The following is a 16276-nucleotide window of genomic DNA, read 5'->3' as shown; positions in this document are numbered from 1 at the left end:
TATGTTCGATTATGACTGACCGAGTGAGCGTGTTTTTTTCATATAGTTTTGATATTCTGTGATTCTGGTTTTAAGTCTTCCCGTTTGACAGACTGGGTGGGATTCAGATTGATACCCGTTGAAATTAATGACACCGAACGATTTTGAGAACTTTAATTTTATTTTTTTACGGTGTAGCTGATGATATGTCTCGCTTAGTATTATCCTTTCTCCTCCCGTTGCCTCGAAACATAATATTAGCGCTGCAAACATTAACTGTAGGCGTGACCACAGGCGTTCGGAAAGAAACGACACAAATTTGCTCAAAATTTCGTACATTCCGGCCAGGAAGTATCACTTCAACATACATAACAACAATGTAATAACATCGATGTGGTTTACAGAAACTGCATTGAGTTAAATATAATTGTAAGAACAGAATTATAACGTAAATAAAAAAAAATTTTTTAGGCGCAACGGAGATGAGCTTGAACCGAAAAAATATAAGATATATATGCTAGTACATAACATTTCAGGCGATTGATAACATATATATCTTCTCTTATACTATTTTTACTCATCAGAACTAGGATGTAACTCACAAATCCTACTCATACGCCATCTTAGGAGGAGTAGGGTTTTATCGCGGATTAACGCTAATCTATCAATTTCTACCTCGTCATTACGTACAGCAGTTATCTGCAGTAGCTTCCATTTCGTATGTTATTGCATCTGGATAACGTACTCCTTTGACCAACGCTTCTAAAATGATTGCTGGAGTTGCGATAACAGCTGATAGCAATTAATTCGATTTGTAGGCATGTCAAGTACTGATTCTTCTGGTACCACAAGAAGGGATGCTTCTATTAAAAAATGCCCAGGTATTAAAATTCCCAATTTATCTGGAGCATTGCTCAACGGACGAGAATTTAATATCGCCTCATGCTGAGTAAGGACGGTGTACAATTCTTTGAATGACAATAACGTATCGTTGATTACAGTCTTAAGATGAGTTTTTACAATCTTTACATTCGCATTTTCCATAAACCTCCCATGTGAAAGAAATGTGATGGAATAAACTTCCATGAAATTTTCTTTAGATGCAAAGTCAATAACATTCGCCTGATGTTCAGGATGTGATAGGAATTCACCGATTTGTTGTAATACATTTCTAACTCCGATAAAATTCTTGCCATTATCTGACAAAATGGAATCGCATTTTCCTCGTCGAGGTACAAATCTTTTAAGCGCATTTAACATTTCAATCGTAAAGTTGTGACCGAAAACACACTTCCGCGTACATAATATCGATCCAATTGCTTTAAGTGTTACGGTCACTATCGTTTTTTGATCTCCTAAAAACGAAGGAGCACTCGTTCTCGCTTTATTCCGTATTTCGTTGTTCTCAGTCGTCTCTGACTCTAAGTTCCACGTTACGACCGTGGTTTTACCAGAAGGAGTTACGATAATTTTAATATTCATTAATTTTTATTCTAACGTAATAACTAATCTTAATACTACCCAATTTGATCCTTCGCTTCTACGATGCTCGAGAGATTATTGATTTACGGATTGATCCCCCGTATTTATCCGATCTTTGCGGGAGGTCGCGCTATGCACCGCGACGCAGATTGGTCGCTGAGGATGGAAAAGCGCGACATCCCGCGAAGATTGGATAAATACGGGGGATTGATTGATCCGTAAATCAATAATCCCTTGAATATTATAGAAGTGAAGGATCAAGAAATGGCAGTGTACAATAACGAAGAATATTATGATATGCTCAAGGCACTCGATGAGTGTCATTGGCAATATTACGTTGCTGCAAGAAGATACATAGAGCTGTATTCAAATAGAGTAAGACGTCCACATACCAGCGTTATACTCGAAGCAGTGAAAAGGTTGTACGAAACCGAAAGCGTCCTGCCAAAGAAAAAAGACGCCGGTAGGCAGTGTTATGCAAGAAATGTACGAAATATGGAAACATTTCTGCCGTTGAGCAAGAATCAGAAACCAGTATTCGAGACATTGTTCGACAGCACGGATTATCATATTTGATTATACGAATTTTGAAAGACGAAAAATTGCCTACCATTAGAGTAGCGTGCAACTACGAGAAGAAGACTATCCTCGGAGGAAAATGTTTTGCGAGAATTTCCTCAGAAGAACTGAAGATCCAGAATTTTTATGTAATATTTAGTGATGAATCGCTGTTTACATGAGAAGGAGTTCTGAACTTGCATAATATGCACATATAGGACGACAAGAATCCGCGAGTGATGCGGCTCAGAAATTTCTAAATTCAATATTGGAAATTGAATATGGGGGCTGGGATTATGGAATAAAAATATTAGGCTCAGTAATCCTCCAGAAAGGAGGCTAAATGGCGCATCATATGTACAATTTCTGACAGAAAATCTATCAGATTTTATGGAAAGATAAATTTATTGAGTTGGGCTACAATGAGAGCTTGCGTCACAATGGACGATAGACACTTCGAGCATTTACTATGAAAAAGAAGATCAAGATATCCGAAAATTGTTCTTTTCAGAACAATTAATAGTTAATCTAGTCTTTTTAAGATAACCAAATATTTCATTTTGAGGAAAATTATTTTAATTCGTAAATAATTAAATTTAAAAAATGAAATTTAATTTTTAAATTAATATTAAATTTAATTTTAAAATTGAATAATTCTAAATTATTTAATATTAATAAACATTGCCAAAAGTAATTGTGATAATTGACACGATTGATAATCTGACATTGGCTACAAGGCATTATTAGTTTATTCAACATTACGAATGTGTGCTTCGAGATTATTCACACGCTGAATCGTAAAATTTGTTCTAATGGGCCCGTCAAAATGAATAGAAGTTATGACAGAAACCTGTTGGTGCACGTTGGAGCATGCTAGAACATGCTGTGACGCGAACGAGCCTTACGATTCAGCGCGTGAATTATCTCGAAACATACATTCGTAATGTTAAATGAACCAATAATGCCTGCTTTTATAGCATGTTGTAACCAATGTAGCCTCTAGTTGCAGTCTGACTTACCAACAATTACAAGCGGCCGATAAATGATTTCTATTATGTTACTCTTAATTCTGTAAAACCTAACCTAACCTAATCTGCTTGATTGTTGTCATTGAGCTCAGACTTTGTGTCGGATCATGTTGAGTTGTATATGTGTGTATGTTATATATAACGTTTCTTATTTCTAACGATTTCGAGTTAATAATTAATCGGTACTAATTAATAATAACCGATAGAATAGTTAGTAAATTGTTCTTCGTAAATCGTTCTTGTGGTATCGACTCGGGTATCGATCAAATGGGCGAGTAAATCAGTAATGAAAGTATTACAGTTCTTCAGATACTACTTTTAAAAGAAAAACAAACTCTTGTTTCATTGCTTGAAACGTAAATTTGTCACATGGAAACGTGAAAAGTCTTCGTATTGCTTCTTCACGGTTGTGACGCGAGTCAAGATTTTAATCCTACTTTGAAACTTTTCCAACTTCAATTAAACCTTATAAACCTGTTTTGGTACTTGAACAATCAAATAGAATCTTTTTTTATAATATTACTTAATCTACAACTTCTGTTCAGAAAACTTCTTTTGAACCTAAAAATAAGAAATTTTCCAATAACTGATAATGAGCCATTAGGCTCAACGTAGATGCTCAATTCATTAGATTAGAATCTATTGTAAATCTAGAGACATACGTCCTAAAATTATGATTTAAATTAAAAGCAAAATTTCAACTCGGGTGAATTTTATTTATCAAGAAACGACGGTATGAAGACAGTGAATCTCTCCAAGGTAAGTAATAGAGACAAAGAGAGAGAGAGACAGAGAGAGAGAGAGAGAGAGAGAGAGAGAGAGAAAGAAAGAGAGTGTGTGTGTGTGTGTGTGTGTCAGTGTGAGCGCGCGCATGTATGAGCGTTTATTATGTGAGACAGAATAATTCTATGTCCTTAAACAGCTGATTACAATGCCCTTTATGGTTGTTCGCGTCAGACAGTGAGTGTCGCTTCTGCTTATCTTCTATATGCGACCTGTGATTCGCTTTATCCTTTAATAACTCAAAAAGTAAGCATCAGATAAAATCTTCGTAAAGGAAAGTCTTAGAATTCATCCAGGAACACATCTGTGCAAGGGTTTTTCTGAATCATTCTGTGTGTGTGTATGTGTGTGTGTGTGTGTGTGTGTGTGTGTATACATAATATATAATCTCCGAGCGTAGTCGTCCAAACAAAACCAAAAATTGAGCTATCATAAAGAAAATATATTATTCTTAGTATCCATAATACTGATTAACAACAAAATGCCTATTATTTTATCATTGTCTATGTTATTGTAATAAGAATGAACATTTACCACTGGTTGCTGGATTCTGTTACCCCCTAGATCTTCATCTTAGCGATGAGGAGCTCGCAACCACAAACGTGTTCTCCATTGGACGTGATTGCAAAGTCTGATACTAATTCTATGCATATGGTTTTTGTAGCTATACAGACAAAGAAATATAAATAGGCCTTGCCTGATTTGTTTCTTGAGATCTTAATACTGAATGGTCCGTTAGTCAACCCCGGTACTTAAACGCTCTGGAGTAATTCTACACGCTGGCAAGTCCCTCATTTTTTGTACCGGACTATTCAAGTGTGAGGATATATTCAAAAATATAGAACACATTTATTAAGTACGTGTTTTACCACATTTCTTGCACGAATTATCCAGTAATTTTCACGAAGCGTGGTTAAGAGCAATTGGTGAACCAATATGAAAATGATTCAAATGTTGATCTCAAATGATGAAATCTGTTAATGAGAGGACAAAAGGATGGGATGTTTTTGGGCATAAGTTAATGGTGCGTTTTGCAATCGATCACGCGAAGTAGTCCATCTCAATCAATGATAGAATTGAGTGCAAAGATTTTGCTGTTGCTGAGTCTATTTCTTTTTCTCACTAAAAATCGTGTATCTTTGGCGAATGCTTCTTGTTGATGCAATTTCAGGAATACAATCATTGCTTTCCGTAGTTTTTCAGAAATAAGAGGCACATGAGTTAACGAAGACTTCGTCCTTGATGTTATACAATTCGTTTTAAATCTTTTTTTTTAGGGGAAAAATCTTCTGATTCTTTTTAAGGGTCACCCAAAGAAGACCATCTCACCATGAAGGAAAAGTCACCCTCGGAATTGGTCTAACCTAGAGTGTGGGATTTGATGCCCTTGTCCTCCCCCGAAAAAGTGATTCAAGCATACTCATTAAAAACCCTACCGCTGCCGTCTGACAGAGATTAGATAAGGAAGAGCCGGGAACCGATCGGCATTTTTTCAGCTCTCAGTCTGTGGCGTCAGTAGATGCCATCGCTTTTGCAAATTTAGCCATCTTGTCGCGGGGGATCGATAATCTCCTCTTCCAATCACGCTCTTGGGTCACCGGTGAGAACTTAGTATTGTTGCTGTCGGAACCCTATTTCTATTGGAAACCCACGACTCCCTTCCCTCCCTCCCTGCGAAGTTGGGAAAAGGGCCCAACCCTCTCCTTGTCATTCTCTTTCGGCCTCCTCCTGCCGCATTACATTGTCGCAGAAGGAAGAGAAACCGCCTCCTGGGGAGTTCTTCCCCCCCTCCCTCCCAACCATCTTTTGGATAATAGTCGGGAGAGACAGGTCGCCTATCTTCTTAATCAAGATACGGCACTCCACGTGCCATGCTCGACATTATGTTAATGTGTGGAGCACTGTATCCACCCTGACATCATAATAACCAGAATGTCTTCTCCCTGTTTATATGTAGCAACTCTTTAAAGTACTCGTGTCTAGAAAGTATCTGCACGTATGGAAAGACAGTCCGCCCCGGATTAGGTCCACTGCTTGAGACATGGCTGGATTGCCTCAATGGTTCAGTGGCCGGGGCAAGCAGGGTTATTCTTCTTTCGCGTTCTTCATATCGATCGCCTTCATTGGTCTTATCCTCCTTCATCCGCCGAATGTGTCGATATTTCGACACACTCGTTGACGATGAGATGAATGGGGGGGGGGGCGGCACGTCCCCGAGGCAGTTACCGCCAATGATGCGATTAGGCCCGGATCATTCTCACTGCTAATTTACGCTGTACAGATGCCATCATACGCGCAATGCGTTCCTCTCAATTTATTCCTCACTATCTCTCGGCACACCGATGACCCGTACAAGATCACCGATTGCACCACGTTCACGTATAAGCGCCTAACTTTGACGCTTAAACCGCTGAGATTGTGCAAGATCCGATTGAACGAAGTCATCTTGCTAGGTCTGGGAGTGATAGTCTCAAAATGAGGCACGAACCTCCGCTATTCAGCACGAGATACTTGGGTAAAACTGACCCGGACGCGTCGTCCCCACCGAGATCTCCATTGGTAGCGGCTCCTCAAAAATTCTCTTATAAAAAAAGAGAGCCTTTGTCTTTTGGAGAATCACCTCCAAGCCTGTCTTCTAAATTCTGCGCATCATTCTGGCTATCGCCTCCTCTGCTTTTTCGACAGCCTCTCACATATCCCCGCCGATCACAATCAAGGTATCGTCTACGTGGTAAACTAAGCTGCAGCCAACGGGTAAGGGAGCGCGCAGAATCCCGCTGTACATGAAGTTTCACAGGAAATCCCCGATTACCGACCCCTGCGGATTCCTGCACGATAATCGACCCGATCAGTCAAGCCGATCGGTGAAATAAATTTCCCAAAAGTAATCCTTCAAGACTTTGCGGAAGTAATCGAGAAAGCCGATGTGCTGCTCTTCCGATCATCGCTCAGGGGAAATTAAACGCATTTACAATGTCAAGCGACACGACTATCGCGACTCCACTTCCTCCCCCCCTCTGCACGATCTGCTCCGAAAGGAAACGAACGCGTAAGATCGCGTTAATTGTCAATTCCCTCTCGGAACCTGTATTGATCTTGTGCAAGTTGAGACCACTATCTCGGGACAGCTGCTGGACGATCCGGGAAGCTGTAATTCTCTCGAATAGCTTTTCCATCCCGACAGATCAGCTTGATAGACTGATGGAAAATCTGCTGATTTCTCTCCTTTTCGCAAGAGAATGAAATTGGCCCTCTTCCATCGGGAGGGGAACCGGCCTGCCCTCAAAGAGTCCGTCAGGACCACCTAAACGCGGGGAGCTTTTCCATGGCAAGGGACCAAATCCTGCCAGAGACTCCATCCGGGGGCTTTCGCCACGCCCCCAAGCTTCCTAGCTGCCGCCTTTATCTGGGTCGTGGCTCGGAATTCTTCGGTCCACCCCTGTAATGGGCCATTGTAGGAAGACACTTTAACCTGCCTGGTGGGAGATATTAATTATCTTCCCGAGGACCAACTCCGGGCCAAGAGAGTTCAAGGATCTCCGTTACTGGAAGTGCCGCATGTTTAAGTTTGTCCAAAACAATTTTATATGAGCACCCTCCACGAGGTTCCTCTCCAAATTCTGGAGGTGCCCCCCTCTCTCAGGCTCGCTCTTTCGACCTCTTGATGGCGATCTGCTTTGCAAGCATTGCGGAGTTCTTGATGCGCCATCCCGATGCGGGCGTCGTCCTCTCGGCGGCGAGCCCGTTAGAACTTACGTCTGATCCGTACAGAAGAACGCCGCAACTCAGCGATCTTCTCCGTCCATCTATATGCCGCCTTGATGACAAACTGCCTCGCCCGGAGCATGGCCACGTCGCACGCCCAAGTCATTAGGCCAGCTAGCTGCTCCGCGACTTCATCACGGCGGCTGTTTCGGTGCCCGCAATTGGAGATTTCCAACTTAATTGTCATCATCAGAAGGTCTGCGTTGAACTTTTTAAATATTCAACGCGGCCTGGGAGTTATCGCATCCCTGGGGGAGAGGTGTACTTTTCAGGGGGGACCATTAACCAGAGAGCAAACACTATCATATCGTGATTCAACGTTGTTCCGGTATCTTCGACCCATCACCTCTCTATTATACCCGCGGCCATCGACGACATCCAGATGAGGTCCATAATAGACTCATCCTGAGAGCGGACGCAGATACTTCTCGACCCAATGTTCACCAGGCCGAGCCAGAGAGCCAACTCTTCCAAATACTCGCCGCGGGGGTTCAATCTTCTGGATCCCTAAGTTGAAGACCATGCGTTAAAGTCCCCCACGACGATAATGGATGGGGAAGGTGTTTTCGGGCGAATCTCTCTAACGTGTCCAAGTGGGCCTCGAACTCCGCCAATTCGAGTCGAAATAGGAAGTACATCCCCATCCAGCTGAGGTTGGAGGTATATAATCATCACGCGCCTCCATTCTGCTGCAGCCCACCACTCATCTCTTTAGAGTAAGACACATTGGAATGTGGTGGCTTCCTTCCAAGTCACTGCCGCCGAGCCAGTCGAATCATCCCAATAGGGATTGTTCTCGGGGGCCCGACATGACTCAGTGACAATACCTATTAGGCAACCACGTTTCGCCCGATTATGCAGGAACAAATTTTATCTTAATTACCTTTGGGGAGGTCTAGTGTCATGAACGTCTCCTGTACAGGTCTCACCGCCTCTGACACGGAGACTAGCTCTCATACCTCTCCCTCCCCCTCCAGTGGCCAATCCAGAGATTGGGACTTCCGAGGTTAGTCCAGGGCCTAGAATTCCTGTGTGGAAGTGGACGGTGGGGAGAAGGTCCAATCTATTCCATCCCGTCTGCACCAACTTTGGCGGGAGCTTGTCTGCGTGTAGGTCTGGGGCCTCCTCTGACCCCCTCATTCAACGTCGCCAACATTCTCTTCGAGAGGCGATCAAGCCTGTCAGAGAGGACGATTACAGAGTGCCTTGGAGGCAAGTCTCCAAATTAATAATTTGAGTGCAAAATAATTTTCATTGATCGTTTTAATGAATGCATTACCTGAGCAGTAGAGCCTGAGAATGAGGATTTTAAATAGTGGAATTTCTGAACTGAATCTAATTGAACATTGTCGTGAACTAACACTTTGAATGTCACAAAATTGTTGCCACTGCTTATAATTTCTGCTGAACGTTGGCAGAGAAATCATGGGCAATCGTATTATTGTTTGACTTGCGCTAAGAGTCACTTGATTTGCATTTGCGACTTGAGAATATATTTGAGTGTCTGTAGTGTCAGAGTTTTGCGCGAGATTTGATCGTGTTGCAGCTTACAATCGAAAGAAAATGTCTTCGAACCTCTTCCGTTCCGCGACCTCAGATTTGTCGTCTTCCTGGAGCGCCATAAGCGAAAGCCGTCTATCCCCAGATCACTCAAGAATATAGACTCTACGCCCGGCGCATTATATCTGTATAAGACAGGCCCCACCGTCTGCGGTAATTGCGTCTGGCACCGCAGCGGATCGGGGGACCCATCTCCTCCTTTTCTTTTTCTCCCCCCCCCCTCCTCAGGAAACTCCAGAGGAGGATTGAGGATGATTAAAAGTCTGAATAACATTCCTCTGAGAAAGAGGAGGCTTTTTCTTTCACTTTGAGGACGCAGCAGTTGCCTAAGTCTGGGCTAGATCCGAGCGACTCCGCTGCGTCCCCCCGACAGCTTTCCCTCCAGCACCAGCCGGCCGGCCGACTCCACCAACCGGTGGGCGACCCAAATCGGACTTGGTGTCAGAGACCACAGAGGCATACAAGGCAGGATCTGGCTTCCCAAAACGAGCAGATTTACTCCCCGCTTGAGCTCTCCCATGTATCCTTTTCTTCTTCTTGTTGGCTACTTCCGTCCAGAGAGGCTCTGAGGACAGCCCCCGACTGCTTCCCGGACGAGGTAACAGAGATATCCGAAGCCACCGCCGGCGCGGGAACAATGACAGCGCCAAATCCCGCCCGAAGGCTAAACACCGCCCATCCGCACCAGCAGCAGCAACACGACCCCCCTTACGAGGGGCGCACACCCTCCCGCCATCGGAGACAGCATGGGAAGAAGGCTGCACCCCCCCCCCTTTCTCGAGCCGCCCCAATCGAGAATCCAGTCCTGACGGAGCGGCCGAGATTTCCGTCAGAGCCCCCAACACATGAGGATCTCCCGGCATCGGCATCAGTGATGAAGGACGATGAGCCTCGCCGCCATCGCCCGACCCAAACAGAATCTTCTCACTGATCTGAGCCGAGGTTTTCGAGGAAACGAATTCAAATATGAATCGCTATCGCGATTCTCGCCTTCTCCAGCTCGCGTCGGAGATTGTTGCGCTCCCCGCGCAGTCCGCTCATCCTCTGTTCAAGGAGCAACCTTGTCGGCATCATAGACCGTATCTTCAGAGCGACCCATGGCCCTATGCGACAGCAACAGGCATCCTTCTCGCGCTAGATGTGTGGTCATCTTTTACTTCCCGCTCAGAGCTTCCCTTCATCGACTGATGGGATCTAAAACGGGCATCTTCGACTTCTATTAGTCTCTATCCCCTCCATCATTTCAGTCACATCCATGGTGGATGGCTTAGGATAGCATTTTGTCGATTTCAACTCTCTGCTGCGGGGTAAGAAACGATGAAGACGAAATATAAACCCGCCTTATCGAGCGTGAATCCTCCCCACCCGACAGTCCGTCATCCACGTGTCGCGCCCGGTAGCCCTGGGCACATCCTGGACGCGTCATAATCGAAGCGTCAGAGGGTATCGAGGAAGACGTAAATGACCCAAAGCTGTCATGACGCGATCTAACTCTCTTCCTCTTGAGGTCCATCCTACGTCGCATTATCGGCGATGAAGAGGGACTACGGGGACGAGAGGGACCGGCCTCATCATCGGCACTCTCCCCCAACCTCATCTCTACTTCCAATTCGGACGGTGTTTCAGCCAAGTCGATATTAACCGCCGGAACTCCGTCCATCGGCGGAGCATTTCTAGAAGGGAGACCTCCTCATGATGTCCTCCTCCACGCTATCGGCTCTATCCCTCATGTGCTCAGGGGGAGGGGAATCTCTCCCTGTGAATCAGAGGATAAAATCTTCCCGATACCTCCAGGATTAAACTCTCGGCTCCTCAGGGCCACCTCCATCGCATCCCTATATAAAAGGTCGAAAGCAGACCCCGAAGACGACTTCAACTTTTCAAGGAACTGCAGAGCCAAGAGATCGCGATCGTAGGGAAAAATCCCTTGACCATCGCGAATCTTCACATGCAGGTCCTCCTTCCGAAAATCCGAGAGGGACCTCCTAACCAGAATGATCTCTCCGCAAGTGCTAGGTCTGTCAATCCAAACGTGACATCACTGCCCTCCTTACGACGGTCTCCGCCTTCACAAAGGAACGGAGATTTCCATCAAAGAAAGTGAAGTTAGCATCGCGAAGGAGCGGGAAACCACAGTCCCCACCGCTCCTCGCACTAGCACCACTACCATCATCACCCACACCAGAGGGACTGTTGCCTCCTCCACGAAGACGCAGTACATTCACTGTCTCCGAGAAAACAGCCTTCGCATTAATGTCCCGTTGGCCCAGGATACGTGCGGTGCACACCCTAGCGGAGTTCTGCCAGTTGCGGAATCGGTACTCCCAGCAAGCCAGTTTCACGGACGGGGCCCTGACATGCAGCTCCCCCAATCCTATCACTGGAGGCTCCGAGTTCCTCCTGCTGTAAGATTTGTAATACGTACGTGAACATATTGCTCTGTTAGGTGGAGCTATTTTACAAGCCACTCGGGGGCTGGGTGTACGATTTTCCTTTCGGGTTTTAACAAGTTTCCCTTCCCGTGCGCGCCCTCATCTCATCCCCTAATAAGAGGGAAGAAGGGGAGATGCGCAGGTGTTATCTAACGGGGAGTCTGTACTGGACACTCTTGGAGCCTACCAGCATCCCCGGACGGCTGCTCCAGACAGCAAGTTCGCCCGCGGAGAACGGCACGCGGAACAGCCCCCTCATCACGACAAGGTGGCGCTCAACAATCCAATCTTATATCTTTTTTTTTTGTTTGCGTTGGAGGAAAAAAATCTTCGCAGCGCCCTCTCCCGAGGGGGACCCGAAAGGGACACCCATCGGAGGGGGGGAAGACGCCCAGCAGCCCGCACCACTGGGTGTGCCGGATTCAACCGCTCCGTGATCTCAAGGATACACCGGAACGGCCGCCTACCGACTAAAAAACTCCCCCTTGTCCTAGCATTACATCCATGCATATATGTGAGTGCCCCGGAACTACCGACCGGTATTACTTCAGGGCACCCACAATGCAAACGGGATGGCTCCCACCGCACGCACGGGAACATCCTTTAATATTAACTAAGCCTAACTATATATACATATATACACATTATTTACAATCATAAATTTCCACTATGAAGAGGTGAAATCTCGGGAAGGAACAGAAGGTACAGGAGGAAGCATCAACTCCTTCCGATTCCTCTCTCGATCCCTCTCCGCCTCTTCCTTTCTTCTAACTACTGTCTCGCAAAAATTCGCGAATGCAGTCCAGGCTTCGGAGGAGCCCATGATGGCCCCAATCACCAAGTTATACTCTCGGTCTAGATCTAGATCAAGACCGATAGCCACGAACAGATTTCTTCTCTCCACCGCCCATGAAGGGCAGTGAAGGAGGGTATGCACGGCATTGTCAATAGCAGCACTACAGTGCTGAAAAATTGGAGTCTCCTTTCTAATCCCGTATAGATAGACCTCAAAGCATCCGTGACCCACAATAACCTGGGTCATCCTAAAAGTAAGGCCACCATGAGTCCTCCTCATCCACCTCATCAGTCTGCCTACGATAGCCTCCCGAACAGCTGCTCCAGGTGCGTTCCGAGGTAGCTCCTCGAGCCGCGCATTCCACCTAACCACGGACCTCTCCGTTTCCTCGTCGCGAATGAGGCCCATCGTCCTGGGAGCGATGAAGCCATTTCGCTCGATGTATGCTCGCCGCCTCAAGTAGGATCGCCTTAGACGATCAGCAATCAGATCAAATGAGACCAGTCTCGCGAGTATCAGTGATGTCTCATAGGAAACAGTCCTATAACCCCTTATAATTCTAAGTGCCAGCTGCTTTGTAGTCTGGCCGCGTCGCGTCGAATGATACAATCCTTCGCAACCGCCTGTGCCCACACAGGAGACCCATACAAGACGACAGACATTACGACGTTGACATATACCCGACGTCTGCACTCCCCAGGGCCGCCAATATTGGCCGTTAATTTACCAATGGCCGCTGCCATCCTCAGAGCTCTGGGAAAGACTCGACGGAAGTGTTCTCTAAAGGACCACTTAGAGTCTATCACCAATCCCAGATATTTTATCGAAGAGCGCAGTTCGATTTTCGCATCCCCTATTCTGATACTTGCACTCGGTACCCCCCACATGAATGCCACGGCCTCCGTTTTGCCCGTCGACATCTCGAGGCCCAGCCGCCTGATCGCCCTGACCACAACAGCCGCCCCCAATTCCGCCCTAACAACCGCCTCGCGTAAAGACGGCCCTCTCACTACTAAAAGGGTATCATCCGCGTAGCATAGGACGGAACAGCCCAGCGGCAAGCCGACACGCAAAACGGAGTCGTATCCAACATTCTAAAGCGTCGGTCCCAGGACCGAACCCTGAGGAACCCCGCGCATCATAGGAGATCTCGTGTATCTATCATCCCTGTCCATATAGGACAGCCATCTGTCCAACAGATAACTATCCAGGATGCGTCGGAAATTTCCCGGAACCCCCTTTTCCAGCGCATCCCTGATGACAGGCCACGGGAGGGAGTTGAAGGCATTGGCTATGTCAAAAGACACAGCCAACACCACCTCCCCCATCCCGCACCCCATCATCCACCATCGCACGAAGCCTCCAAATGGCATCTACTGTAGATCTTTGCTATCTGAATCCGAATTGAGATTCCGAGATACCCCCAGACTCATCCAGACACCGCGTCAATCGGTTGCTGATAACCCTCTCCAGCAACTTTCCTGCCTCGTTCAAAAGACAGATCGGCCTGTAAGACGACGGCATCCGATCAGGCTTCCCCGGCTTCTCGAGCAGCACCAGTCGCGCCATTTTCCATCTGGATGGAAACACCCCCTCCCTGAGACATGCCGTAAAGCAGCTCATCCAACGCTTGACCAAGATGTCACTCGTATTCCTGATGACACGCCCGATGATCCCATCAGGACCAGGAGCCCGACCAAGATTTATTCTGGTGAACACGGCCCCAATCTCCTCGCCAGTTATGGCCAAGGCGTCATCCCATTGGACGGGGGAGGCGGCAACACCCATCCCCCCCGCACCAGACGGGAATAACGCCTCGACCACTTCCCGTACGATTCCCGGGGAGAGAGACTCGACAATTCGAGACGCGCCCATCCGCAATTTATCGAGCACTATACGATACGGCATGCCCCAGGGATCCCTATCGAGAGTATCGAGAAGACCCCGCCATAGATTCATCTTCGATCTCCTAATAGCCCTCCTTAGTGCCTGTCTCTCTTCCTTTAATTCAGACCAGAGACCTCGGACCATCTCAGAGTCACGATACCTTCTACGCTGTCTTTGTAATTTTCTCCGAATTCGTACACAACGAACCCGGAGTTCAGCGATCTCGTCATTCCACCAATAAACCGAAGGTCTACCGGTGGCCCTCAAACGCGGCATCGAGACGTCCGAGATCTCTGTCAACGCCGCACTTAGCCCATCAGCCAGGGATTCCGCCGCCACATCCCCATGAGGAGGAGAGGACCATGCCTTTACGTTAGCTGCCGCGCTTAGTAGATCCATATTAACCTTTCCAACACTCCACCGTGGGAAGTATTTATTCCCAGCAGTTCTCTTTAGAGAACCGACTATCCTCTCCTGCACCCTCATAAGAATGTAACGATGATCCGAGAGAGACTCGACATCTACCGCCACACGCCAACCACTAACTCTACGAGCTGTCGAGGACGAGGCCCATGATAGGTCCACGCATGACGTCCCACGTGGGTGCACGAAAGTGGGCACGGTGGAAACCACTGTTCAAGAGCACCAGGTCCAAGCCTCCCGCCCAATCTGATAGAACTCTACCTCTACGGTTCGCATCACCCAAATCCCAAGCAGAGTACCTGGCGTTGAAGTCACCCAAAATTAATAAAGGTTTTTGACTGCACGATAGGATTCGAGCACCCAAATCGTACAGTCCCCTCTCAAAGTCCACGTCCGGCAGGTTGGGGAAGAAGTAGCAACTAAAGACCACCATCCCTCCCCATTCAACCGCAACGTATCCCTCCCCCCTATAAAGAGGCGAACATGGAACGTCTATTTGAGAATGCTGCCATGTAATGGCAGCCGTCGGCGGATCGTCTACCGAGAAAAGCCAGCGTCCATTGTTTATCACTGAGTGAGGTTCCGATACGGCAAATAGTCCTAATTGTTCCTCCTCGCATACCCGCGCAATAAAATCCTGCGCAGATCTCGATCGATTGACGTTTATTTGTCCGATATTAGCCATTGGGAACGTCAACCGACATCCTCTCCTCCGCGGGGGAAACAGCTTCAGACGTCCGAACAGCAGGGCTGTTCTCCGCTCGCACGTTGTCTCTTATGTCGCTATTGTCAGTCTTCTCATCTGTCGCTGTTCTTATCAGACTATTGTAAGGAACGCAATCATCTCCTCCTGCTCTATGCCCAGCAGGCAGATTCCTTCCTGCACAAACCGAACAATGAGGTGGAGCCTTGCAGCCGACGGCCGTATGTCCTTCCCGGCCGCAATTAAAGCAGACCCCACTCCTGCCCACAGCACTCCTACAATTGACCCTTGTATGTCCTACAGCGAAGCATCTGTAGCATGGGAGTCTCCGCTTGGCCAAAGGCACCACATGTACCTTGGACCATCCAATGCGAAGTCCATCTTTCAACATCTGTTCCGCACACATGACCGGGCACTGTATCCAGACGGTGTTAAGACCACCTCTACCTGATCTCAGAGAACCCACGCGAATGTCACTCGGTTGTACATTTCCGCGCGCTGCTACAGTCTCCGCAATCTCGCGAATCGTGACGGATTCGTCCAAGTCCAGAAGACGGAATTCCAATCTTCTAATCGGCCGTATCATCTTGATTCCAATCCGATCTTTGAAAAGGGAATCCAATCGGCTCACAAGAGAATCAGCTTTTGAACCAGCATCCTCCCCCGGAATCTCCACCAGTAGGCCACCAGTCTGAGCACGTCTGACTCTCGCATCAGTGATGCCTAACTCCTCGAGGGAAACGCTGGATCTCGCCTCGCCCATCACCTCTGCGTATGAGGGGCCTCCCTCATCGCAACGAATTAGAACCGCAGCGGAGTTAATTTTGCGTATTCCTCTACGAACCGTTCGACCAGGAGGGATCGCAGATCCGATCCCAGA

General features: G+C 47.1%; 1 protein-coding gene across 2 annotated transcripts in view; it reads left to right on the top strand.

The window, feature by feature from the left end:
* The window catches only part of LOC105155055 (uncharacterized), a 556628-nt gene that overhangs the window by 524757 nt on the left and 15595 nt on the right, over positions 1–16276 (top strand). The window lies entirely within an intron of this gene.

This window comes from Acromyrmex echinatior, chromosome 7, assembly GCF_024713525.1.
Source record: "Acromyrmex echinatior isolate Ae372 chromosome 7, ASM2471352v2, whole genome shotgun sequence".
In the NCBI taxonomy this organism is placed as follows: Eukaryota; Metazoa; Arthropoda; class Insecta; order Hymenoptera; family Formicidae; genus Acromyrmex; species Acromyrmex echinatior.
This window is presented reverse-complemented; position numbering and strand designations above follow the sequence as displayed.